The 27,837-nt window shown below is 45.4% G+C and overlaps 5 non-coding genes across 5 annotated transcripts; 3 read left to right on the top strand and 2 right to left on the bottom strand.

Annotated features, from left to right (window-relative positions):
- Positions 1–6,072: 6,072 nt before the first annotated feature.
- Positions 6,073–6,162, bottom strand: TRNAY-GUA (transfer RNA tyrosine (anticodon GUA)). The gene is given in 2 exon segments: positions 6,073–6,108; positions 6,126–6,162. It is a non-coding gene; the product is annotated as a tRNA-Tyr (tRNA).
- Positions 6,163–6,899: 737 nt separating this feature from the next.
- TRNAR-ACG (transfer RNA arginine (anticodon ACG)) lies at positions 6,900–6,972 on the top strand. Its single transcript has one exon. It is a non-coding gene; the product is annotated as a tRNA-Arg (tRNA).
- A 2,125-nt stretch (positions 6,973–9,097) lies between these two features.
- On the bottom strand, positions 9,098–9,170 carry TRNAR-ACG (transfer RNA arginine (anticodon ACG)). The gene has a single exon. It is a non-coding gene; the product is annotated as a tRNA-Arg (tRNA).
- A 2,149-nt stretch (positions 9,171–11,319) lies between these two features.
- Positions 11,320–11,409, top strand: TRNAY-GUA (transfer RNA tyrosine (anticodon GUA)). The gene is given in 2 exon segments: positions 11,320–11,356; positions 11,374–11,409. It is a non-coding gene; the product is annotated as a tRNA-Tyr (tRNA).
- A 6,289-nt stretch (positions 11,410–17,698) lies between these two features.
- Positions 17,699–17,771, top strand: TRNAA-AGC (transfer RNA alanine (anticodon AGC)). Its single transcript has one exon. It is a non-coding gene; the product is annotated as a tRNA-Ala (tRNA).
- The last annotated feature ends 10,066 nt before the right edge of the window (positions 17,772–27,837 follow it).

Here is a 27,837-nt window from a genome sequence, read left to right as displayed (position 1 = left end):
TTAGGGCTTTGAGTCTACTCAAGACGGCACCAGTTCTGTCATTGTGTGACAATGTAATGTTCTTAGTTTGCCACAAAGTTTTAGGGTAGAGACTGTATTTATAATGCTATTGCTTCCTTTGAGAAAACGATGGAAGTGTTTTCAATAGACAGCAAAGGAACAGTAGGTATCAGGAAGGATCTGATTTTGCTAAAGAGAGAGCACTGAGTGACAGCACTAGTCTTCCTAGTAGACTGAAACTTGCTGGGGATGGAACCAGAGCAATAAAGAAGCTGAGTCAGCTGTCCTTTGATTGGCACAGGGCATGATTACCAAATCCAAGAGTTTAACAGTCAGAAGGCAGTTCAACCTAAACCCAAGAGACTAATCTCCTAATTGAAATGCACATGATCTCTGTGTCTTGGTTCTGTGCATGTGCATTACAGCACCTGCACAAGAGCAGAAGCAGGAGACCGGCAGGAAAATACCATACAGATGTGGATGGTTGATGCTCCCTATTTGCCAGTTGTAAGACTTGGCAGCAGCATCTCTCCCTCATCTTGGACTGACCAATCTGAGACACAAATCAAAGTTCTGTTGTTGTTGTTTTTAATTGGAAGTATGCCTGTGACCTCATGCAACCCTTGCCTCCTCCAACTCCTTACCTTTTGGCTCCCTAACTCCTTTGGGATGGGATGGAAGATGACCCTCAACCGAGTCAACAGATAACTGCCTGCCTGCCTACTTATTCCCCTTACTGATGGCTTTATACTTGTTCTTTCCCAGCTATCCTACTGACATGCAAATAATGGTCCTTCTCTCTCATCTTAGCTCCTGGGCTGAGTGAAGGGGCAGGAATTGACAGGAAGAGAAGGAGGAAGTCATGCTGAAAGGGCAGGAGGTAGCTTCCTGGCAGAAGGAGGCAGAGCAAGATAGGACTTGCTTCTCTTAATAATCTTGCCCTGATCCAGTGACCATTTACCCCATCCTCTACTTTGCTACAAGTCTATAATACATGTATTGCACTTCAAATCATATAATTATTACCCATTTAGGTTTAAATTGTACTCGAGAAGCAGGCTCTCTTTGCTTTGTTTAACCAGCACACTGTTGTAAGATCTTTCCAGCCCTGATTCTATGGTACTGACACACCTTAGACATGTAAACTATTCTGTATAGACAAATTTTGGGGAAGTTGTATGTTAATAATAAATGTGTCCTTTAATACACTTAAAGTTCCATTTTAAGTCAAAATATAGTCTTTACTAGCAGTGCACTGCTGCACAAAACTCTTGTGGTTGAAATGCTAATTTATTAATGTGGAATAATCAGAGAGACAAGAAAATATTATATGGTTTAAATTTAAAGTATACATATATAGGGTCTGATTCTTCTCTCTTCACTGAAGCAAATAAAGTACATCTCTTTTGAAGGCAGTGGATTTATACCAAGGTAAAACTGGAGCAGGTGGAAGGAGAATCAGGCCCCTAGTTTGTAAAGAGCTAAAGCACTAGTTCAGAAATCTTGAACTTAGCACTGTGCTGGTTTGATACGTTAGCTTCAGCAGTTTATATTCTCTTTACTGAAAACATTCCATCAATCATTGTCACACCCCAGTTCTCTGCATTTGCTATTGTGGTTCCTCTTTTCACAATTCAGTCTTGGGGAGGATGTAATACACTACAAAATTATAAAAAGAAAAGTACTTGTGGGACCTTAGAGACTAACCAATTTATTTGAGCATAAGCTTTCGTGAGCTACAGCTCACTTCATCGTGCCACAAGTACTCCTCTTCTTTTTGCGGATACAGACTAACACAGCTGCTACTACAAAATTATAGAAACCAGGGAATATATTGTTTGTCAAAAGTTTAAATGATTTCTTACTTAAAAATTGGATTCTGTAGTTGTGAAACATTTTCTTCCTCTTCTTCCCACCTTTCACATCAAATCCCATTCAGCTGCAGCTAAATATACAGCTAAAATCAGTAACTATAATTCCAAAGTCATTAAATATTACCTTCTTTAAAGTTCCTTTAAAGTTCCTATGATACACTGATATTTTAAAACCCCTTAATACTCAGTATATATCTCCATTTACCTGTGCAGGCATTATAGCTACTGCTAGCCTTGTAATCAGAGATAGTACTCCAATTTACTTCTGTCAAGCCCTATACTACCTGCACATATGCAGCACATAATTACTTCCCTTGCTCTAATGGGTCAAGCTCTGTCCCCAGGTATGCACATTCAACTGCAACTGATTTTAGTGGGAGATGTATGTGCATATATCTTATGGATAGAATGCAGCCCACTGTATTTATATACATTCATACACCAGCAAACATACACAAACACACACATATCTGTGGGCCTAATGTTCTACTCCTTTACACTGATTTTATGCTGGTGTAAGACCACTGAAGCCAATATAAATCCACTGCGGTGGAATCGAGAATCCGGCCCTATATGGATACATATTACACATGCTGTGTAAATGATTTTCTAAGCACGCTTTTTCAAATTTATTTCAATAATTTACTGTGAAAGTGTGAAAATGCTAGTGACTGTTTCCTGTATAGAATTAAATGTGAAAATGCACCCAGTTAAAAGTCTAAATGAAAGTTACACATGGCATATAAAAATTATCTTACAGGTGATGCTCCCATAGAAATCAGTGGGAATTTCACCACTGATTACTATGGTTGCAGCAAATCAGACCCTAAGGTAATAAACAAGGGCTAAAGCTCAGACTGGAAGTTAGGCTCCTAAATACTTTGAAGATCTAGACCTGAGTGCCTGATCCAAAGTCCACTGAAAGCAATGAAAGATTCCCAATGACTTCAAAGTGTTTTGGCTCTGGGCTTATATCCTGTTGCCACATTCTTAATGCAGAAAGGATGCCTAAATTAGAAAGAATTTAGGCCCCAGTCCTGCACTGTGATCCCACAGACAACTGCTGCATCTTCAGGGAGCCCCACTGTCTTGAATGGGGCTCTGCAAGGATCACTATGCACTGTTACAGCCTTCGTCAAAAAACCCCCAGCAACTCTGAATACAGTCTTCAGGATATGTCTCTGAAAGAATGTGGCTTTGCTAAAATGACACTATTAGACTGATAAAAACTATGGTCAACCTTTTTAAAGTTGGGTGCCTAAATCCACATTTAGGCAGTTAAATAAAGGCAATCTGATTTTCAGAAGTGTTGGGCACCTGCAGGTCCTAGTGAAGTCAGAGAGTCTGCATATCTGAGGACTTAATAAAAACTGAATAAGGATGTCTGGATTTGGTCCATAAATATGAATTTAATTTTCTTTTGCTTTTGTTTGCTTTCTACAAGGTGTACTAAGGTGGAAACAATGATGCCTACATGATTTGCTTCCATGTAAAGTCCAGCTGAATTACTATTAATCTTTTGAAAGCATAGAGTTGCAAATATTTTGCTCTATAGTGTTGCATTTATTTGTATAAAAAATACTATGTATTTGAAATCTACCTTTGCTGTCAAACACTCTCTGAATAATAAAGACTCCCTATGTGTATGAATTAAAGCACTACCTTTATGTTTCTACCCTAAGAAAAAGTTGTTCTGGTAACAGCCAAAATAACCAATAAGATCCTGATCCATCCAAAATGTCTATGGTGACTTTCCAAGCTGGTAAATTCTGAGAGAACTTTGTTTTCCCAAGAGGAACTACTTGGCAGAAAAATTGGCATGTGGCAAACGCATTTTAAAAAAACAACAACCAGAACTTCAGCTGCAAATGCCTTCTGTGTTCTACAGGGCAGGATACTACTTATCTCAATGGGGAAATCTGGCAAATTTCCCCTGTAGACAATACCTTAGATTGTTCTCACCCGTACTGTGCATCAAGAGGTGTTACTCCAGCTCTTTCCTGAGTTACTGGTTGTGGGGAGCCGATGGCCCACTCGATAATGCTTGGGATTGGCTGGCAGAATCCCTCAACCTCAGTTTTTCCTATGAGAAGAGCCTGAGGGATCAGGTGGTGAAATCCTGGTTCCATCAAAGTTAATGGCAAAACTCCTATAGTCTTCAGTGGAGACAGGATTTCACACAGGGAACTCTGACCTTGTGAAGGTGGCAGCACAAGATGCCAAACATTTCTATGCCTGCTAAAGTGAGGGTTTTTTTCCGCCACAATGTTATTTAGTCTCTGTGACCACAGAGCATCAAGTGATTGGAAATTACCTGAGCAGCAACTGTTTTGGCTGGATCTATTATATGAGATCTGTTCTATTGAATGTTTGGAGAATGACTCATATCAAGGTCACACAAAACAGAAAACAGGAGAAATATTTTTAAAGATTAAAAACTAGCAAAAACGTAACCTGCTGTTTAAACATTTTGTGCACTTTACTCCCCTGTAACAGAAATACATAATAAAATAAACTATTTAATAGAAGACATTTTTCAAATATGCCTGTGGGTTTTAATTTAATTATTTTACCTTTCCTTAAGATTTCATATCCAAGATATTGATGTAATTTTATTCAAGGATTTTTATGTTTTTTCAGAATTAGAGCCATCAAGTATAGATGGAATGATAAAACATATGCACAATTAAATATATACTTGGTATTGCTGATTCATTGTATAAAATTCAGATGAAAAAGCTGTCTGGTACATGGATGCTAAGTGGCAAGGAAGACCAAAGCGTGGGAGTAGCATCTGTAGTTTTTTTTCTCATGAGCTATTAGGCCTGATCTACACCTAAAACTTAGGTCAACCCAAGAACGTAGCTCAGGGGTGTGAAAAATGTACACCCCGGCTGAGAAACATAGTTAAGGAGACCGAAGTGCCAGTGTAGCTACTGTCTGTTGAGGGGGTGGATTTACTACAGTGATGGAAAATACCTTCTGTTGCTGCAGCAAATGTCTATGCTAGAGCAGGGTAGCTGCCACACTGCAGCTATGCCACTGTAGCGCTTGTTGTATAGCCATACCCTTAGAGCTCACTTAGTTTAGATTACAACATACTCTTCCACTTTGGGAGGAGATTAACAGATACTCGCTTCACAAGCTCCTCAGAGCAAGACTGACAGCCATAGAACACAGAGCTTGTTCACATCTGATGGCCAAAGAAATGGTGATCTGCAGAACTGTTAGTTTTTTTTGGTTAGGCATAACAAAGGAGAATCCACCCATAATAACAGAGATAAGAAAACAGGACGTTGCATTATTTGTATTATGAGAGCACCCACAGTGCCCATGCCCAGACTCTGTCCTCTCTGTCCTGAAGAATTTACTACAGAAGGCCTCAATCCTGCAAGTTATTTTGTGTAGGCAGACTACTGCCTCTGCTGATTCTCTTTATCTAAACTAGGATTTGAAAGATGTTACCTGACGTGTAAATTAGCACGAGTTAGCGAACCCGCGTTCAGAGACTAGTGTAAGCAAGGCACTCTCTCCTGGTCTACACTAGGCTGTTAAGAAATTAGCTAATTTAATACATTTGTTAACACCTTTCAAATCCTAATCTAGATAAAACTACAGAGTGTTGGAATTTGCCTGGAGCAATTTGCCTCATTTGGGCCTATGATAACATGGCACAAAAACAGTATTCCTTTTTTTCTTTCAACAAATTATTAGATTTTGATTTTCACATAGAGGTAGCACAACATCCATTTGTACCACTGCCACCACCACCTTTTTTGCTTGTTTGGAGTAGATCCTATTGAAAGTAGAGCTGGGCCCGAACAAAATCACTGGATCCAAACTTTCCCACATTTTACAAAAGTTTGGATTGGGACTGAAATTTGCATTGGGAGATCACCTGTAATTACAAGTGCAGAGCAGTGTGAAGGTACAAGTTAAATAATAATATCTGCCTGCCACTGTGAACAAGAGATCCAAAAATGTCCTTTTCCAGCACACACAGAAAAAAGTTCTCTCATTTTGATAAAATATTTAAAACTATTATCTATTTCCTATAACTTTGCACAAGTGTTACATATTTCGTATGTTGGAACACAGCGATCATTCCGACTACTTGAGCCAGTATTGTGAGCCGCAACATTAAATCAATGTCCCAGAGCGCAAATAAAGATGGATGGGGGGGAAAAAAAAGGAAGTCTCCTTCGAGCCGGAATCGAACCAGCGACCTAAGGATTCCCGCAGGCTGCTCCTCTACAGTCCTCCGCTCTACCAGCTGAGCTATCGAAGGGACATGAAGAAACCACTCCCGAGTAACACACTAGAGCCGAGAGAGTCGACGTCACCGTCAAGCGTTCGCACACAGTTTTGCTAGCCCACAAGGCGCATGCGCATGGCCGCTCCGGGGTGAGCGCGGGCGGTAGGCCAGCTGGTCCCGTCGGGGCCCCCCCGCCCCCCCGCAGGGCGGTAGTCACTCCAGGCTGGGGGCCCATCGCCGCGCCGAGAGACTGCGGACTGGGGCGAGGCCAACGGATCCGTGCTTGGCCTCAGCGGCAGCGGCGCCGGCCGGGGGGAATCCCGCGCCTGGCCATGCAGGGCGCGTGTGCCGGGGGGAGCCGTGTCTGGCCCCGCCGTGCCATGGGCGGGCGCCCGGGCTGTGAGGCCAAGCCTTGCTGTGCGGAGTGTGTGTGTCGGGGCGGGGGCTGCCTGGGAGTGCAGTTCTGCCGCGGGGCGGGGCGGGGCTGGGCTGGGTTGGGGGGGGGGATGATGGGCTTGCCTGGTGCTGCCTCGCAGGCCGGGGGCGGAGGGTCTGCTCATGGCCTTCACGGTGTTCTGTGGCGGGGGCAGGGGCTGTGCCTCGTCAAGCGGTGCCTGTCTCTGCGGGGCTCGGTCCGGGGTGGCGTGGGAGGCGATAGGCCGAACCTTGCACCACAGTTATGTCCAGGGTGGTTGGGGGAGGGGATGGGGAGTACGAGCATCTTCCCTCATCCCTTTACTTGGTAGTCAGATATTTTCCTTTTATGTCATGGGCCAGTGGCGCAATGGATAACGCGTCTGACTACGGATCAGAAGATTGTAGGTTCGACTCCTGCCTGGCTCGGGGGCTTTTTTTTTTGGTAAAACCCAATCTTAGAGGCATATTGAAGAAACACTGTATTTTTAAGTATGAGGAGGAAAAACATAGTTGTTTGACTGAACAGCCATGCTGCCTCTATGCCTGCATGTCCAACAGAACTCCCAACTAAGATAGAACTGGGTAAATTGGAAATGCAAGAAGTCTAAAATATTCAAGTATTTTTACCCCATTTATACTTAACCTTTTGAAATAATTGCAAATGTGCTTTCTTTCAAACAATTAAATTCAGGGATCGCACAATGAGCTGTGAAATGGTGAAAATTTGAAAAGCACACCAAATCCCTCTAGAAAAGTCAACTGCCTAAGCGTGGTACTTATTTCTGGGAAATGTAGGCGAAAACATGGGCTTCTTTTAGGTAGCAGTTAAAAAAATACTAATGTGGAAACTCTTGGCCTAATAGAAAATGAAAACTAGGAAGATGTATTGTTAAAAACAAAAGTATTGCTTTTCAGGGAGCAACGACATATTAAAGTTCATCTACAAGAGGTGTGTTCTGGGGTTCATTTTTTCCTAAGCTATTTTATGAAAATAAAGTTTTTTAGGTCAGATCCTTCCTCAGCTAAATAAATTTAGGAGAGGTCAATCCATTGACTGATCTTTGATCTGGCCTATCTTTAATTAAACAAAGTATAGTGGGAAATAATTAGGTCTGGGAATCCAGTAAGTGATATTCATGTGATAAATTATTTTCCATGGTGATGATTTGTTATACTTTAGAAATATCAGCACATATTATTTATTTACTAACCTGCAGTTTACTTTTTCCTTCCTAGACCCCCCCATTCTGATCTTTGTTTTATGTAATAAAATTACTATTAGAAGTCGAGTTAATATAGAAGTATTTTGCAAATTATAAATAAGGCTAAGATTTTGTCACGGTTATTTTTAGTAAAAGTCAGGGACAGGTCACAGGCAATAAACAAAAATTAACAGAAGCCCGTGACCTGCCCCTGACTTTTACTAAAAATAACCGTGACAAAATGTGGAGGAAGAAGGGTTCAGACCCACTGCTGCTGGTGCTCTGGGGTTCCCCCTGCTGCACACAGTGGTTGAGAACGCTAGGGTCTCCGCTGCCACCCATGGTAGCTCAGAGCTGCAGGGCCAGCGGCTTGGAGAGCTCTGGCTGAGAGCTCTGGGAACCCTGCCACCCGCTGACAGCTCCAGGCTCGGGGCTGAAGCAGAAAATGTCACAGAGTTCTCTGGAAGTCACAGATTCCGGGACAAAATCTTAGCCTTAATTCTAAGATATGTTTAAAGTATATGTGATGTTTTCAGTATGTTTAAAGAAGAATCATTTTTGATCTGGAAGCTAACATAATTGAAATGGTAAGAAAATACTCAAAATACCAAATATTAATAAAGTTTTCCATAAATTTACAGTGAACAAGCCCCATTCGCACTGATAAATGTTGCAGTTAGAGCTTTAGTGCTAGCACTCTATCATCCTTACATCAAGATCATAGCTTTTTTTTCATTTTACAACTTTAGTAAACTGTCCTAAAGTACTGAGTGCAGAATCATTATCTGAATAGAACAGAACTCTCACTCCAGAGTAAGCCATGCTGCAGATGGAAGCGAAGACTATGAAGTAGTTTGGAATGGCAGGCTCTCTGTGTGGATTCCTGATTTACTGCATGTGCCCAAAACCCCAAAGTTCAATTGTTTATAACTTCATAACGTTATTTTTTCAAATTCTCATGCCTTATTCATTGGAAACTTGCTCTGCTCGATTTGAATATGTGATGGCTGTTATATGAAAATTTAACTGTAAAGTACAATTCACTGTAAATGCAAAATTTAAAGTGAAAAAGCACAGGTTTCTTTACAAAAGAGAAATTAAAAAACAGTAAGTATTTTACAGAAACCAAAAAGGTTTTCCAGTGGCCTGACACTAAGAACAGGAAGCTTCAGGTCAGAAGGGGAAGTTCGGGTTTTTTAAGAGTTTTGTGGAGCAAAACTAGTAAATTATAATGAAAGTCATTTTGCAACCTTAGCTATATCAGCAGTTTGTCCCAGGCAAGCTGTAATCAATTAATAAAATATCTGAGAGAAAATAAATCAGGAGACTTATTTTACAGAAAAGAACACCGAGCCAGGCAGGAGTCGAACCTACAATCTTCTGATCCGTAGTCAGACGCGTTATCCATTGCGCCACTGGCCCTGAATATTGCTTATTGACTATGAGTAGAGAGACATATAACATTATTCTATCTAAATTTATCAATATAGCATTAGGGTAACAGTATACAGAGGCCAAGTCTACATTACAAACTTACATCAGTATAACTACATCACTCCTGAGCGATACAGTTATACCAACCTAATCCCCGTAAACAGTGCTATGTTGACAGGAGAAACCCTCCCATCAACATAGCTATCGCCACTTGCTGAGGTGAATTAACTACGCTGACAGGAGAAGGTCTCCTGTTAGCATAGAAATGTCTTTGCTGCAGCTGTGCCGAGCCAGCATTTTAAGTTTAAACCTGCCTTTAGGGTGGATAATGTAACAGGAAGAAGAAAGGTATTGCTGGAGGAAAGAGCTAGAGGATATTATTTATATAGTATCAAAAGTGTGGAAGATTATTTAAAGGCAAATATGAGATCTGCTCTTTGCCCCAAAGAGCTTGCAATCTAAACAGCTGGTCTTACAGAGGAGTCTGCCGAAGCAGACAGTCAGGGCTTAGCTAGACTACTACTTTAATTATACTGGTACTGATAAAGTGATATGACCCAACCTACTGTGGGCACAGCTATACTGATATAAAAGTGTTTTATACTGGTATAGTTCTTCCCATATGGAAAGGGGAATAACTATACAGGCATATCTATTCAGGGGATACCATTATAGGGCCTAATCACATCAGCCACACTATCAGAGGCTTGTTCAGCTGCACATGTACCAATGTGACATATGCCATCATGTGCCAGCAATGCCCCTCTGCCATGTACATTGGCCAAACAGGACAGTCTCCGCGCAAAAGAATAAATGGACACAAATCTGACATCAGGAATCATAACATTCAAAAACCAGTTGGAGAACACTTCAATCTCTTTGGTCACTCAATTACAGACCTAAAAGTGGCAATTCTTCAACAAAAAAACTTCAAAAACAGACTCCCACGAGAGACGGTTGAATTGGAATTACTTTGCAAACTGGACACAATTAACTTAGGCTTGAATAAAAGACTGGGAGTGGATGCGTCATTACACAAAGTAAAACTATTTCCCCATGTTTATTCCCCCCTTTCCCCACTGTTCCTCAGAGGTACTTGTCAACTGCTGGAAATGGCCCACCCTGATTATCACTACAAAAGGTTTTTTTTCTCTCCTTCTGGTAATAGCTCACCTTATCTGATCACTCTTGTTACAGTGTGTATGGTAACACCCATTGTTTCATGTTCTCTGTGTATATAAAATCTCCCCACTGTATTGTCTACTGCATGCATCCGATGAAGTGAGCTGTAGCTCACGAAAGCTTACGCTCAGATAAATTGGTTAGTCTCTAAGGTGCCACAAGTCCTCCTGTTCTTTTTGCGGACACAGACTAACAGGGCTGCTACTCTGAAACCTATAGAGGAAAAAGTCACCACTACAACCATGTCCATGATAGGGCTTTGACTGGTAGTTTAAGCACTACAAAAGCTCTGTGTAGGCCAGGCCTTATTCCAACCCTGAAACCCATGGAAGTCCAAGGGATACTGCACAGGAGTGAGGCCTCTTCCCTCAAAGGACAGGGTGCAGTGAAAGGCAAGCACTAAAACAACGGTCTGCACGTGAGGATTTGGGTCCATGATTTAAAAAAACCTACCTTGACAAACATTTGTCAACTCTGGGGGGCAGATGAAACCATGGGCCCTGCAAACCTGAGAAAGGCAGAGCTGGGCTGTAGAGCAGCAGAGGCAGCACTGGCCAGGACAAGGGGTACTGCCAGGGCAGGGGGGCTGTCGGACAATACTGCGCAGGCATCAACAAAATTTGGGGTGGGGGTACAGAGAGACAGGGCCGGGTTGGAGAGAGGAAGGGCAGAGGGAGCAGGGAAAGAGCCGCGAGAGCTGGGTGGGAGGGGGCAGAGGCTGGGGTCTCACTCTCTCTCTCCCCCCGCAGCGTTCCCATCCCTGGGGAGGCGCGCTGGGCCAGGGACGCAGTCAGCGAGTCTGACCACGCGCCGAGCAGACCCGGTGGCAAGCAACCGGCCTTGGCTCTGATGCTTTGGCGCCATCCTGCTCCGTTCACGCGTCATGTGCGTGCTCCGAGTTAGAACTCGTTCCGCCGCGACTCTTGTGTGTATCTGGGGCAGCTTCTTTCACGTCCCTTCGATAGCTCAGCTGGTAGAGCGGAGGACTGTAGAGGAGCTGCCTGCGGGAATCCTTAGGTCGCTGGTTCGATTCCGGCTCGAAGGAGACTGACTTTTTTTTCCCCCCAACTTCATATTTTGAATGTTTTTGTTCCCGAGGTTCAGTTACTAAAGGGGGCGGCGCGCGGAAACCGCCCCCGCGCAGGTAGCATGCCTGGGCCGGGCGCTGCCTGCTGTGCCACCGAAGTGGGAACCAGGCGCGGGCGCGGGGCCCGGCGGTTCCTGCCGGTCCCCCGGGAAGCCTGGCCCCGCCTGCTCGCTCGGCCCCACTCGGGCAGCGACGGGCCGCGGCGCACCGCGGGGGTGTAGGCCGGGCCAAAGGGGGGTGACCCACCTCCCAGGTCGGGGGCGCTGAGGGGCATTTATACACCGCTTTCCTTTCACCGCTACGGCCCTGAACCAGGTTGTTTTATGGAGCCACCTCCCTGAACAGGCTGCAGAGGGCCAGGCCCTTGGGTGATTTCAGCCTGCGGGGGTTTCTTGCGACTGTGGTTAGTCTTGTTACAATGCAGTAGGCAGCGCTAGAAATATACATGGTGCATTACCAAAATAGCCAGGCTGTGTTTAGTTAGTATGTGACCTAGAAATCTAGCTAGAACTACATCATCTTGCCTGGCTGTATCCAGCACTGTAGTAAAGACTCCCCTTCATAGTCATTTATAATTTGTCTAATACAAAGTAGACCCAAAAACCCCATGGCTCTCTTACCCACCCCCATCCCTAAATAGGGTAATAATGTGCCAGATATCACCCACCTTACAGTAAGTGGCTCTGCATGATGCTACACAGTTTTTGTACCAGCACACTTATTTTGGCTAGTTTGTGGTGTTTACTGAAATAGTTATACTGTATAACCTCTGCAGCTAGAGGGGTAATTTCCAGCTCAAGGAGATATATATGTGCTAGCTTTGATCAAGCTAGCATGCTAAAAATAGCCTGTGTGGTTCATGGTATAGGCTAACCACCAGAGTATGTAGCTAGGATCCTGGATGGGATTATACCTGGGATGGCCAGCCGGCCTCACTACCCCCTTAGCCACAAGCATATATGTACAAGCTGGAAATTACATCTCCAACTCAAAGGTCCGCATATCCTCATTCTCTGTGGTGAGAGGGCCTCCAACATGATTTTGCTATTCACAGAAGCCCCAGGAGAGAGCAACCCCTAATGGCAGCTGGGAGAGAAAGATGGTTAAACCACCAAGAAAATACACCTGGTTCGGTTCTCAAGGATTCAGCAGTTCTTAACATTATTTGCATATGTTCAGAGACTATTTCATCTTGCAACATGTGGAGAAGCCTGTGCCAAACCTGCTCACAGCTTCAAATATAAGGAGATCTTATGGGTTAAGCATTAGCATAACAGTCAGAAAATCTATGTTCAGTTCTGCCACAGAATTCTTGTATGACCATGGGAAAGACATTGAACCTCTTATTTTTATCCTACCATATATATATATATACGCTGCAATACAGAGCCTACTAGATCAAAGCTACCTCAGGTATGTCTACATGTGCTGCAATCACACCTCCCAGTTGCTGTGTGGACATAAAGCTGTGGGGATAAATTCATGAATGCCATCCATGCTCAGATCAAACATTAGTGGTAGGGAAATGATTCTACTTCTGTACATGGCATTAGTGAGACTAGTACTAGAATTCTGCACACAGTTCATGGGTCCACATTTGAAAAATCAGAGAAGGTACAAAAAGCTACATAAAAATAATTTGAGGGCTAGAGAAAATGCTATATAGAGACTTAAAGACCACAAACAGTTTAGCTTACAAAAATAAATAAATAAAAAAAGACAGAGAGGACTTGATTACAGATTTTAAATATCTTTACAGGGAGAAAATTCCAGGTACAAAAGGCCTCTTAATCTAGCTCAGAAGGGGATACCAAGAACAAAAAGCTGGAAGCTGAAGCCAGACAAACTCAATTTAGAAATAAGACACCATTTTTTTAATAGTGAGGTTGATTAACCATTGAAGAAAACTAACAAAAAAAGTGCTGAATTCTACATCTTTCAACATCTTCAAATCAAGACTGGATGGCTTTCTAGAATGTATGCTTTAGTAAAACACAATTTACTGGTCTTACTGGGGTAACTGGATGAACTTAAAAGGCCTGTGATATACAAGGAAATCAGACTAGATGATCTATCCCTTCTGGCCATACTATCTATTAACTGTTGTATGCCAGTTTCTATTTGTTTTCCTGGAAAAGGTAATTTCTGCTTTTCTCCTTCTTTAGCTTAAGTCCAAGACATATTTTGACTGCAAAACAGAGCAGTATGTGGTAGGATGCACGGACCAGTAGTATCCTTGAAGAAAAAAAATTGCAAAGTGTATTCTGCTATGCAAACTGTATTTGTTGAGTAGAGGTCCTTTCCAAGGTGTTGTGTAAGTAAGTATGAAGGTAATTTGTTTTACACGATAAAGATGAGATCTCTGGAGGAAGTTTGTGGAGTTATGACAGGGTAGGGTGGAATCAGCTCAAGTGACCAAGGGTTCCCTTAGCATATAAATAATAGCAGGATTGGTGCTTGCATCCTCTAAGATGGAGGTTGTTTTTTTCCTCTCTCCTCTTTTTTTAATTCCACCTTCTATCTCTTTGGTTGCTGGTTTGACTGCAGCTTGAAGGAAATTTTTGCCTTCGCTGCACACTCTTCTTTCGAGCTTATTTTAAAGGCAGAGTTCCTTTTTCTTTGCCCTCCCGCACCCACAGTGCAAGCAATATGGATATTAAGGCTTAGATGTTCCATTCATTGACACCCTCATCTTGGGGCACCCTTGACACAAAATAGACTGGTGATACTAATTACTGTAGCAGACTTCATGGAGTCTCTGGCTTCTCTCCACTGTTGGCTTAGATAAAAGCGGTTTGTTTTTTTCTCACTTGTTTTTGTTTGGGTTTTTTTCTTCCCCCTGAGATGCAGGGGAGTTAGGTTTTGCTGTCTGGGAGGAAGCAGAATGTGGGGTGAGCAAAAAGCCTGCTGCTGTGTGCTATTATCATAAAAATTGTAGCAATGTATGTGTTTTTGAGTGTGTTTCAAACATTAGATTCCATTTCATCTACCTTTCATCGGTGAGCTCTATTAATCAAGGACTGGCAGGAAGCAATTCCATTTCTCTGAGTCTTGGGTTTTTGTCCATCACATTAGTAGAATACGTATTTATTTTTACCACTGTCATTGCTCAATGTACATAAAACCTTTCTGATAGAGAATTGTTACAAGCCCCAGCTCAAGGATTTTCTTGTAATGAGTTACTGGACTATCCCATAGATAATTTGAAGAGTTGCCGTCCTTGTCCTATGCAATAAAGACACAGGAAGACAGGCAGCTTGTCCAATTTACTTTGGAATTTTTTCTCTTCTTCTCATTTAACTGAGGCACTAGGTACAGTTAAGGCTAAGACCAGTTTTCTGTTTAAAGTGCAACTCTGCTAAGTGCTCTAAAATTGACATGCTTACTTGGTTTGTCTTGACAGTGGTTTCAGGGGGTGCCATGCTCTGTTAATGATCCATATTTGGTGCCCTTTGACTAAGGAGTTCTTGATATACAATCCCTCACCCCCAAAAAAGCTTTTCTGAAAGCTGAAAGATTCTGGCTGTGACAAACAGGACAAGGACAATCAACTCTAATGGCTGGAACAGAAGTTAGACCTACGGGTTGGAACAGGAATCTCGCTTAATAATTAGAGCAGGAGATGGGACAGTGAGCCAGAGCTGAAGTCAGGAACCAGGAATCAAAAGCACGCATGGCAGAAGCAAAGTTAGGAAGGAAGCAAGTCAAGATATAATTGTAGCTATAAACAATGACATACATATTGGGCAACTAGTTACTTGTTGCAGCTGCTGAGCTTAAAAGCAGGCCTGCTGTCTCCCTTCAGCCAATCAGGCAGGCTGATTAATCAGGTGGTTCTACTGCAACCCAGCTGAGCTAAGTAATCCACCTGGAAAGGTTGACCTGGCTAGTTTTAAGTCTCAGTGAAAGGAACTTGCTGCTCTGGTGATGTTGGCAAGGCAACTTTATTTTGCTCAGACAGGTAGAGCTTAAACTAGGACTCGGACCACACCAGTCTCCAGTGCTTGGGGGTTATCCCAGTGCATGGCACCTACTAGTCCATGAGGGAAGATCAATTAAAATATAATTCTAAAAAGATGTTCCTTCTCCAGTTAGGTTTGTTATGAACCTCACATGCTTATTCACATGCCTAATAGATCACACTGATCATGTATATAGAGAGAAGCTAACTATCTGGAAAACTATTTCTTCATCACAGGACCTGGCTCTAATGATAGTCAACCCAGGACTGAAATCTGAAGTGAAAAAGGAGGGATATTGCTCTGATCTGCCTATATCAAAGGGGTATTTTTATTTTGGGGAAATGTAATCTGAGTACTCAGAATATTCAGAAGGCACTGAAACTTGTTTTTGACAAAAAATAAACTATATTAGCAGTTGTTTACAAGGATGGGAGAATGGTTGGGGTGGAAAAGTAGACAGGAACAGGGGAACCAGGTGATGGAGATTAGGAGTAGGGGAGTAGAAGGGAAGGGTGACATAAAAATGAGTGAGAGAAGAACTGCAGAAGAATAGCAGCAGGGATGCATGTCATCCCAACATTCTCCTCCTGTGTGTGCCCAGCATCTCGGGACCTGAAGTCCATCTTCAGGGGAGTAATTTCCTGATCCCCTCATGGGACCCAGGTTTGGATAGGGCTTGCTTATTGGGGGGGTCTGAGCTGCTCTCCTTACCCGCTATGTGAGCTGACTTCAGCGGTCCCTGGTATTTGGAGGTGTCTGAGCCCCACGCTCTGCACCCTATGTATGTGCCAGGTAATGGGGTGCTGATGTCCATATATAGCAGTCTGAGCCCTCCCACATATTAGCCAGGTTCTGGGAGGATATGCCTTTCTGGGCAGTATCTGAGCCCCACTTCTTAACCAATACACGTGATCAGGGTTCATTGTACCTCTGGGTATGGTGAAGCCCTGCTCACTGGACCCCTGTGTATGCGAGGAACTGGGACTGCTCCCCAACTATGGGGGTCAGACAGTGCCACATCCAAGAGAATTTCAAAATTATTTATAGGTGTATTTCAGCCCTCCTCTTTCAAACCCCATATGAAACAGGATCTGGGGAAAAGCACTGTTCCTCTCAGTAGAGAGGTTAAACAGGAATGCCCAGAAAAAGAAAAGAGAAAAGATAGTTAAGAGTAGGGATTAAATGAAGAACTGAGAAGGGGTATTTTTAAAAAATATCAGAAATAGCTTATCATGCCTGAGAAATAAACTCAAATGGTAAAACGCTTGCTAAGCATGTGAGAAGTAGCAGGATAGATGACTACGTTCTCCAAGCCCCTTCTCTTTGTTTCCATCCCATCCCATCTCATCTTTTTTTTTTTCTTCCACCCCCACCCACTCGCCCACACATACACCATTTATGTCTGTGGGGAAAGGAGCATTCCGGGCTATCTGTAGATAATCTGAAGTTTTTCTGTCCTCAACCTGTGCACCGACTAGGCGGGCAGGGATGCAACTCGTCGCCTTTCCTTTGCAGTTTTTGCTCTTCTTGTCATGAATGGAGGCGTTAGTTTCTGGTGGCAGGGAGGAGAGGAACATGGGGGGAAAGAAGAGTCCCCTGTCCTTCAGGCTCAACCTTTTGTGTGCGCTGTTGACGGTGGGCTATTTTACTCAAGGTTGTAGCAATGTGTGCCTTTCAATGGTTTGCTCTCTCTTTGTCCATCTTTCCTCAGCGTCATAGAGCTCAATTGATGGAGAAGTGCAAGGGAGTGTTTCCATTTCTTTCCGTTTTGGGCTTTTGTCCATCACATTTGTAGAGCTGGGATTTCTTTGGGCAACCGTGATTGCACATAGTGTGTAAAAGGCTTCTGGCGGAGAAATACTAGAAGCCCGATCTGGCGGAATTTCTGGGAAGGAGCTGCCGGGCTATGCGTAGAGAATCTGAAGTTTTGCTGTCCTCAACCTGTGCACTGACTAGGCAGGCAGGGAGCCAACTCGTCATCTTTCCTTTGCAGTTTTTGCTCCTCTTGTTGTCATGAACGGAGACATTAGGTATGGGCGGGTGTGCAAGGCAGGGACGTGTGTGAGTTTCTCTGATTGTCTCTGGAAAGGTGTATTTTGTTGAAAGGCAAGAAAGGAGAGCAGCGTAGTTTGCTCTGTCCCATGTCCTTGTTGAGTGGAGGTCCTTTGCAAGGTGCTGTGTAAGCGAAAAGGTAACTTGTTTTGTGGTGTGAAGAATTCCCTGGATGGGGTTTGCATTGAGTTGACTGTGCATGGCAGAGGCAGTGCAGTGCCAAACAAAGCCATGGGGAATTAGCTCAAATGGTAGAGCGCTCGCTTAGCATGCGAGAGGTAGCAGGATCAATGCCTGCATTCTCCAAGCCCCTTCTCTTTGCTCCCATCCCATCTTTTTTCCTTTCCTTTCCCACCCCGACCCACTTGGCCCCACATACACCATTTATGTCTACGCGGAAAAGAGTGTTCCGGACTGCTCTTGGCTTTGCGGTAAGCCTTTCGTCCTCAGGAAGCAAAGGGGGCAGCTTCTCTTTCAGGAGAGTGTGTGTCTGAGTTCTTTTCATTTGTGAGCCTCTTTGTATTTGTTTTTCCTGAGGTAGGCTTGGAAAGCGGAGTCGGGTGTGAAAGGGTACGAGAGGGAATTGGTCAATCATTGAGGAAGGGGAAGGGAAATGGACTGAGAAAATGTAGTGGTTTAAAAGGCCCCTTTCGAGCCAGGCAGGAGGTTTCAGCCTCGGATCCTTTTTCCGTTGCACAACTGTTCCTATTCCGGGTGGGAATCAGGGCTGGGGTGCCAGCGGTGTGCTGCGCGTGCTGGAGACAATCCCGGGTCCCTTGTGGGTCAGCAGGAGGACGTGGCGTCCCAGCTAGCTGGCAGGGCTAGCGTCGCGCCCCCTGGCGTTCCGTTCTTCCCTCGCAGCGTTGCCTTCCTGCCGTGCCTGTAAGGGAGCCTTTGAGCGGTATATGCGTGCGGACTTCCCGTTGGGTGAATTGAGGGTGGATGAGGCAGCTACCCAGCATCCGGGGCAGGCATGAAGATGAAGGGATAGGTGTGTGTCGCTTATTCCTTTCAAGGGCTGGGCACGGGCAAACCTGTGATTAGCAGTTAGTGCCAGTGGCACTTCTGCCTGACCCCTTGAGTCACTCGGGGCCATTTGTGCCTCGCTTCTTTTGCTAGCTCAGTTGGTAGAGCGAAGGACTGTAGGCTTAATTCTTCGGCGAACCCTTAGGCTGCTGGTTCAACTCCAGCTCAAAGGAGTTGGTCTTTGTTGCCTACATTTCTTTAGAGCTCCCATTGCCATGTTTTTCTCCATTCGTGCGAGACTGGCCGCTGGAAATCTGTTGCATTTAAAGCACCATTTGCCACTACTTTCATCTACCACACCTGCTTCCAAGTACCTAGACCACAGTTTAGGCCTTTGTAGGCAGAGTTCCTTTTTCTTCGCCTTCCCGCACTCACAGCTTAGACATCTAGCTATTGATCTCAGACTTCAGAAGGGCCATTTGTCCCCCTGGTAGCGGGGCGCCTTTATCATAAAAGAGGCTGGCCGTAGCTATGTCCCCAAACTGTCTTCAGTGTTTCTTGCCTGGGGCAGAGGTGCCAGGGGGGACCTAGTTTCTGGTGGCAGGGAGGAGAGGAATGTAGGGGGGAAAGAAGATTCCCCTGTCCTTCAGGCTCAACCTTTTGTGTGCACTGTTGACGGTGGGCTATTTTACTCAAGGTTGTAGCAATGTGTGCCTTTCAGTGGTTTGCTCTCTCTTTGTCCATCTTTCCTCAGTGTCATAGAGCTCAACTGATGGAGAAGTGCAAGGGAGTGTTTCCATTTCTTTCCGTTTTGGGCTTTTGTCCATCACATTTGTAGAGCTGGGATTTCTTTGGGCAACCGTGATTGCATGTAGTGTGTAAAAGGCTTCTGGCGGAGAAATACTAGAAGCCCGATCTGGCGGAATTTCTGGGAAGGAGCTGCCGGGCTATGCGTAGAGAATCTGAAGTTTTGCTGTCCTCGACCTGTGCACTGACTAGGCGGGAAGGGAGCCAACTCGTCGTCTTTCCTTTGCAGTTTTTGCTCCTCTTGTTGTCATGAACGGAGACATTAGGTATGGGCGGGTGTGCAAGGTAGGGGCATGTGTGAGTTTCTCTGATGGTCTCTGGAAAGGCGTATTTTGTTGAAAGGCAAGAAAGGGGAGCAGCGTAGTTTGCTCTGTCCCGTGTCCTTGTTGAGTGGATTTCCTTTCTTATTCTCTGTTCCGTTGGTTTGGGGTTTTTGTCATCCTCCTGCTATGTATTCTGAGCTTCAATCTCTGCTTAGAGTAGTCCATTTTTGTATCTCATCTTCCGGGTGAGGAGAGCATAAGAACAACAAGAGTCTTTTGTCCTGTTGTTGACAGGTTCTCTATCAAAATATACTGAATTTCCAGTTCATAGAATCATAGAATATCAGGGTTGGAAGGGACCTCAGGATGTCATCTAGTCCAACCCCCTGCTCCAAGCAGGACCAATCCCCAACTAAATCAGTTGTAGGAGGGAAACTGAGTCCAGACGGAATTGATGGGTCTCCTCCTGGGATGGGTGTAACAATTTCTGTACAAGAGCATCTCTTCACACTAATTAATGTTCCGCTCCTGTATGGTTATTCATACAGTGACAGAGGCTCACAATGCAACCACTCGAACATCACATTGTAATTTGGAACGCAGACATTAGAAGTAAGATTAATGCATGGAGCAAATCACAAGCATTCAGTAGAGTGTAAACTCTGTACACTTGCTCATAATTCTTATATCTTTTTCATCAATATTAAGTTACAAGTGAGACAGACAGCTTCCAGCTATGTATCATTGTGTGTTCAGTGTAGACTTTGTGACCTTGGTTTGAGCTGGCACCTGGCCTCCCAGTTTTACAGAAGCTAGCATCAGCGTCAATTACATGGTGATTAAGAATGGTCACAAGAACACTGCATTGCGATGTTAATCTGAATTTCATTTTGTTGCGTGGTCAAGGAGCCATATCTAGAGCTAATTTCTGTGGACTGGATCATTCCCTCTGTATCTGTGAGTGGAGGAGACTAAGGCCGTGTCTATACACACAGTGCTGCAGTGGTAGAGCTGTGTTGGTACAGTTTGGGTATGCCTACACTGTCAGAGTTACAAAGCTGCTCAGAGAACGCTGAAGGGAAACCACTCTTGTGTGTGCACACTGTCAGCTGCCTGTGCAAAAGCATGTTCACACTTGCGGCACTTGCAGCAGTATTTGGAGCGGTGCACTCTGGGCAGCTTCCCACAGAGCATCTCTTCCTCTTCTGCCACTAAGAGTTCTGGGAAGTCGGAGGGGGTCATGAGGCATCCTGGGTCCTGTCCCAATGCCTCATGATGCATTGCTTTGCATCCTAGCAATCCCTGTGCTTTCGTCCGCATTTGGAGCCATCTTTCAATGGTTTGTGTACTGCATGCCCTGCCTCTTTGGTCTGCAGGACTAGATCCCACGCTGTTGACCAGTATGCTGCTTGCTCTGACTAACACATCACAAGTGGCAGTGGAGTTACTCCTTAAACTACAAAGGCAAGAGGAGTGCGACATTAATCTCACCATGCGTAGTAGCTATGACACGAGATTGCTTGTGGCATTCACGGAGGTGCTGACCCCAGTGGAATGCTGCTTTTAGGCTGGGGAAACAAGCACTGAATGGTGGGATCACATCATCATGCACGTCTGGGATGATGAGCAGTGGCTGCAGAACTTTCAGATGAGGAAAGCCACATTCATGGGACTATGTAATGAGCTCGCCCCAGCCTTGCGACATAAGGACATGAGAATGAGAGCTGCCCTGCTGTTGGAGAAGCACTTGGTGATTGCACTGTGGAAGCTGGCTACCGCAGACTGCTACCGATCAGTTACTAACCAGTTCGGAGTGGGAAAGTTGACTGTTGGACTTGTGTTGATGGAAGTGTGCAGGGCCGTTAATCTCATCCTGCTCTGAAAGACCGTAACTCTGAGCAACATGCGTGACATTGTGGGTGGCTTTGCACAAATGGCCTTCTCTAACTGTGGAGGGGCAATAGATGGCACACATATTCCAATTCTGGCACCAAACCACCTATCCACCGAGTACATTAATTGGAAGGGGTATTTCTCTATGGTTCTCCAGGCGCTTGTGGATCACCGTGGGCGTTTCACGGACATTAACGCAAGCTGGTCCGGAAAGGTGCATGACGCATGCATCTTTCGGAACACTGGCCTGTTCAGGAAGCTGCAAGCAGGAACTTTCTTCGTGGACCAGAAGATCACGGTAGGGGAAGTCAAAATGCCTATTGTGATCCTGGGAGACCCTGCCTACCCCTTATTTCTGTGGCTTATGAAGCCATACACAGGGCAACTTGACAGCAGCAAGGAACAGTTCAACAACAGGCTGAGCAACTGTTGAGTGTGCTTTTGGCCATTTAAAGGCCCGCTGGCGCTGCCTATATGGGAGGCTGGACCTGGCCAATGACAATATTCCTATGCTTATAGATGCATGCTGTATGCTCCACAATATTTGTGAAGGGAAGGGTGAAAGCTTCACTCAGGGCTGGACTGCTGAGGCTCAGTGCCTGGAGTAGCTGAATTTGAACAGCCAGAGACCAGGGCTATTAGAGGGGTACATCATGGGGCCATAAGGATCAGGGATGCCTTGAGCAATTTGAAGCTGAAACCCACTAATATTTGTTGTTATGCTCAGGAGTGCAGTCCTTGTAATGCTGGGAGGTGATCGTGATTGGTGCAGACAATGCACTGTGAAGGTTTAAGAAAATTGCCTGTTGCTTCGCAGGGCTCTGTTTGCTTTCAATTAATGGAATAAAGATTGGTTTCAAACCAACACAGTTCTTTTATTAAAAAAAAACGGTGGAAAGAGAAACACAAAAAAACACATCAGCACTGAGAGGGATGGGGGAAGGGAGGGTCCCAGGAGGAGGTTGGGTCCCGGGATGATTAAAGATTTGTGTATGTCCAGGTATCATATGCAACCTTGTCCTTTGAAGTACAGTACAGCAGGTACTGTACTTCAGCAGGGCTAAACTGCAGAGGGATGCATGTTGACTGCAGTGGGCACTGGGAGTCATAGAATCATAGAATATCAGGGTTGGAAGGGACCTCAGGAGGTCATCTAGCCCAACCCCCTGCTCAAACGAAGGACCCATCCCCAATTAAATCATCCCAGCCAGGGCTTTGTCAAGCCTGACCTTAAAAACTTCTAAGGAAGGAGATTCCACCACCTCCCTAGGCAACGCATTCCAGTGTTTCACCACCCTCCTAGTGAAAAAGTTTTTCCTAATATCCAACCTAAACCTCCCCCACTGCAACTTGAGACCATTACTCCTTGCCTGTCCTCTTCTACCACTGAGAATAGTCTAGAACCATCCTCTCTGGAACCACCTCTCAGGTAGTTGAAAGCAGCTATCAAATCCCCCCTCATTCTTCTCTGCCGCAGACTAAACAATCCCAGTTCCCTCAGCCTCTCCTCATAAGTCATGTGTTCCAGACCCCTAATCATTTTTGTTGCCCTTCGCTGGACTCTTTCCAATTTATCCACATCCTTCTTGTAGTGTGGGGCCAAAAACTGGACACAGTATTCCAGATGAGGCCTCACCAATGTCGAATAGAGGGGAAAGAACACGTCCCTCGATCTGCTCGCTATGCCCCTACTTATACATCCCAAAATTCCATTGGCCTTCTTGGCAACAAGGGCACACTGCTGACTCATATCCAGCTTCTCGTCCACTGTCACCCCTAGGTCCTTTTCCGCAGAACTGCTGCCTAGCCATTCGGTCCCTAGTCTGTAGCGGTGCATTGGATTCTTCCATCCTAAGTGCAGGACCCTGCACTTATCCTTATTGAACCTCATCAGATTTCTTTTGGCCCAATCCTCCAATTTGTCTAGGTCCCTCTGTATCCTATCCCTGCCCTCCAGCGTATCTACCACTCCTCCCAGTTTAGTATCATCCGCAAATTTGCTGAGAGTGCAATCCACACCATCCTCCAGATCATTTATGAAGATACTGAAGAAAACCGGCCCCAGGACCGACCCCTGGGGCACTCCACTTGACACCGGCTGCCAACTAGACATGGAGTCCGCAGTGTTGGACTGTGATGGGGGAGAGTGGAATGCCGCGGGTACAGACTGGAGCCAGGAGGTTGATAAGAGTGTGTCAGCGGTGTGGGGGGGGCGCATGGGAAAGAGTTTTGCAACAGCGACTGCAGAGGAGGGTGGGTGCGGAGCTCCTTGGTTTGCAGTGCTAGTAGCTCCTGGAGTGTGTCCGCTTGGCGCTCCATAACATTTAAGAGCCACTCCGTGGCTTCGTTCTGGCGTGCCACATTCTCCTTTCTTGGTCCCTCTTCTCGCTGTTCTGCCACTCCTTCAATTCTTGTTTTTTGGCCGCAGAGTGCCTCAAGACCTTACACAGAAAGTCCTCCTTAGTTTTTCATGGCCGCTTTCTAATTCGGCGCAGCCATTCAGCCAGCAATAACAAAGAGGGAGGCTGGGCTCCCAAAGTCATATCTATGAAGCCAAAATGCAACATTTTACAGAACCTGTATTGTTGGCAACACAGAGAACACTGATTCAGTGATTTAAAACACAGTCACTATTCACATACTTATCACTAACTGGTTGACCCCAGGCAAGCACACATGAGCCACAAGACCCCCAAAATGGGGAGTAGCTGCAGGGGCAGGGGAAATCAGTGTTCCAGGACTGTACTGGACACGTGGCTCTTGGGGAGAGCCACCATTGTATGGGGGAGGGCCTTATAATCATTCCTGTCCCCACATTTTCCACAGGCTGTGTTCATTATGGAAGATATCTTGCTGCAGAGGGTGAGCAGGGAATCAAGAGAGGGTCTTCTCCAAGACTGCAGCTTCTGCTGTGGCCCTTATGCAGCTCACCTGTGTGCAGCAATGGATCCCCTCCTCCCAGTGACAGCAGAGTGACGCGGGAAAGTTAACCTTAATGGGGCAAGAAACAAAGCAGCTCTGCCAAAGAACCTGCGGCAGCGGATTGCCCAATATCTCCACGAGAGTTTCTTGGAGATCTCTGAGGCAGATTCCCATGAAGTGAAGGAGTTAATCAACACCCTGTTCTGCTCAGTCCACTCAGACTAGGCATGTGGTGGTAGGCACATCATGCAGACACAAGCCTGCTTTCTGCAACCCTCCTGCCCCCAACAACTCGCTTCAGCGATTCCCAAAATCAAAGCCACTTATCAGGGGCCTCCTCTCCTGTTTGCGCTTCACTAAGCTCTGACTGCTGTGACTGGCTAGCCCCCTCTGGGGTAGAAAAGAGCTCCTGGCTGCATGCACCTCTGACCTCTGAGTTGTCCTGTGCCTCTGGGTCCCTCTCCCCCTCCACATGCTCATCCAAGATTTCCTCCTCCTGGCTCGGTCCAGTCTTGACTGGCACGCAAGCTACCGCAGTATCCACAGTGAATTTTGCAGTGGAGGTGGGGTCGCCACTGAGTATCGCAACCAGCTTTTTGTAGAACTGGCAACTTGTGGGCACAGCACCGAAGCAACGGTTTGTCTTCTGCGCCTTGTGGTAGGCGTTCCACGGCTCCTTCACTTTGACCCTGCACTGCAGTGTGTCCCGGTCATGGCCCTTTTCTGGCATGCATCGTGAAATCTGTCTATAGGTATCATCATTCCTATGGCTGGAGCGGAGCTGGGATGGACAACCTCCTCTCCCCAAATGCTGATGATGTCCAGCAGCTCGGCATTGCTCCAAGTGGGAGATCACCTGGTGCGTGGAGCAGGTGTGGCCACCTGGAAAGATGCACTGAGACCACTGCATGCATCACCGAGCAAACAGGAAGGGGACTTTCAAAATTCCCAAGGAATTTATGGGGTTGGGATGACCGTTGGTCACCTGAAGACAGGGCAGTAGAGTTCAAACCGATGACCAGAGAGGCAAGAACAGGCATTGTGGGACACCTCCTGGAGGCCAATCGCAGGGCTGAAATTGAGCAGGGTGTCTACACTGGCACCGCGGCGCTGTAGCCCCACCACAGAAAGCTGGACGCCTCTCGTCGGGGTGTTCTTTTTACAGCGCTACAACTGCGCAGTTTCTGTGCACTACGTGGCTTGGCCGTGTGTGCACCTCAGGAGTTAGAGCACAGAAAGCTGCTTCACTGCACAGAAACTTACCAGTGTAGACAAGGCCTTTGTGAAGACACTCCATGCCAACAGGAGAGAGCTTGCCCATCAGAATAAAAAACCCAACTCGGTGAGTGGCAGAAGCTATGTTGGTGAGAGAAACTCTCCTCCCAACACAACTCTGTGCACACAAGCCCTTTTGTCAATGTAACTTATGTTTCTCAGGGGGTGGAATATTCACACCCCTGAGCGACATAAGTTTTGCAATATAGGCTGTCGTGTAGACATAGTCTTAGATCCAGTTGATCCCCTGTTCATGGGCATAGGTGTGGTGGAGTATCACTTCCATGGCATCGTCCCTACTTGCTGAGCCCCTGTGGGGCTTCTCTGCGGGAGCCCCATGGCATTGGCACTGCATTTATTCAGAGCAGTTGAGAATGTTGCTACTAGCTAAGGAGTAAAAGAATGTAAAACAGCTATTTAATGGTGAATAAATGATGGGAACATTGTATAAAGAAAGACTTAAGCTTTGTCTTCACCGACTCAAAACTGTTTCTTTTTTTATATAGAGAGAACTAATGTGTGGTAGTTATCTCACTGTAAAATACTAAGTGGAGACACGGCATTTATAGTGTTTACTGTGAGGTAGTAGGTGAGATCAGTGCTATACCTCCTACCTGGGGTTGGCCTGGCCTAGTTTATCTCATGGAGTGCCTTCTTTACACTATGTTTTTGCAGCAGGATAGCTAATGGATGTTAATTATTCTGTGCTAAAAACACACTTTTTTTTTGTCAGTGAAGATGCAGCCTTAGAGGCAGCTGCTTCTGCCATAGATAGTAATAAGGCAGAATTTACAGGGGTAACATAGAGGAATGTTGTGTACTGTAAGTTCAAGATAAGAAACTATAAAATAAGAGAATTCTCTGAACTTGAAACCCATGATACCATAATAGCATTGAAACTCAAACCTACATACCACACAACCTCACCCTACTCCATCAAATCCCTCTAAGCTCGTTGTGTTCTGTTAGTCCTCCATGGGTGACTTCCTCCCCAGCTTTCACTCCACAGGCCTCAAATTTTAACGTATTACAAATATAGAGGCTCTTACAGCTATTTCAGTGATATCAAGCATATCTTATTCCATATGATAGCGCTTCTTCGATAGTTTCTGCTTGGGTTTAACAACACACATAACATTCCTTGGGTAAGATACTCTCCTCTAAAAAAAAATCTATTTATTTAGTGCTTTAGCATGTAAGCCCCCAGTTGGGATAGAGGTTTGGTAAAGCTAGGCTCTGCACAAACACATGGAAAGACATGGTCCATGGCTTGAAGACAAGGTAAGACAAGGATAACAATATTAAGATCATGTGGTTACACTGGCTAGTTATATGCACAACTAGATGGCTCTGAATTATATGATTCTCTTTCCTTAATAAACTAACTTAAATCAGCCCTCCAAGATGCCTGCTCAGTGTAGCCATCACGGCTAGACCAATTTCTTGTAGGTGTCACAGCAGAAATGGGTCTTGAGGAGGATTTGGAGGGGCAGAGGGACTGGTTTTCTGGATTAAATTAGGGTGAGTAGTATATGCCCAACAGGTGGTATGGAATGAAGCCTGGAGATGTTTAAAGGAGAAACACACAAATTGGTGGGCTGAGATAGGGGATGGGGAGTAGATCCTCCGTGTTGGTGGGCTGGGTAGTCAGAGGAATGGGTCTTCTTTGGTTTTTGAGGAGGGCAGTTTTATCCTGACTGTTGGTGGTCTTCCCTAGCTGGTGTCAGGGACTGGGGTTCCGGTGGGAGTCAGGGAGAGGTAGTGAGGCTCCAGGCTCCCTCTCAGTAGAGGTTCTTCAGAATCTAGGCTGGAACTGGTCCCGTTGGCACTGAGAGGGGAGGGTTGCCAGACTGTCAGTGCAGCAGCAGGCTGGCCCCTGCCTGTACTCTGCCTAGTCTGCTGCTGCAGCAGCTAACAGGGATGGGTCGGTTGTGGGGATGAGGTGGTACATCTTCCATGTGCTCCTTAAAGGGAAGATTCCCTTGCAGCATCTGCTTCAACCACTGCAATAGCAGGCGTACATGCAGTGTGAAGACTGTAAGTGTGTAGTCCCAGACTTAGAAGGCAGAACAGTTTAACAAGCAGAGCCTGCCTTAGTAAATATAGATGGGCTTGTGAAACAGTTTTTTGCCATCTCCTCTCTGCTGCAATGTAACTGACTCGTGCCCACCATTATCAGACCATTGCACACAGGGCCAGCTTGCAGATTTAAAGGAGGGTTAGTTAGATGGTTCTTTTGGGCTACA

The sequence above is a fragment of the Eretmochelys imbricata genome, chromosome 2 (genome assembly GCF_965152235.1).
Source record: "Eretmochelys imbricata isolate rEreImb1 chromosome 2, rEreImb1.hap1, whole genome shotgun sequence".
Taxonomy (NCBI): domain Eukaryota; kingdom Metazoa; phylum Chordata; order Testudines; family Cheloniidae; genus Eretmochelys; species Eretmochelys imbricata.
This window is presented reverse-complemented; position numbering and strand designations above follow the sequence as displayed.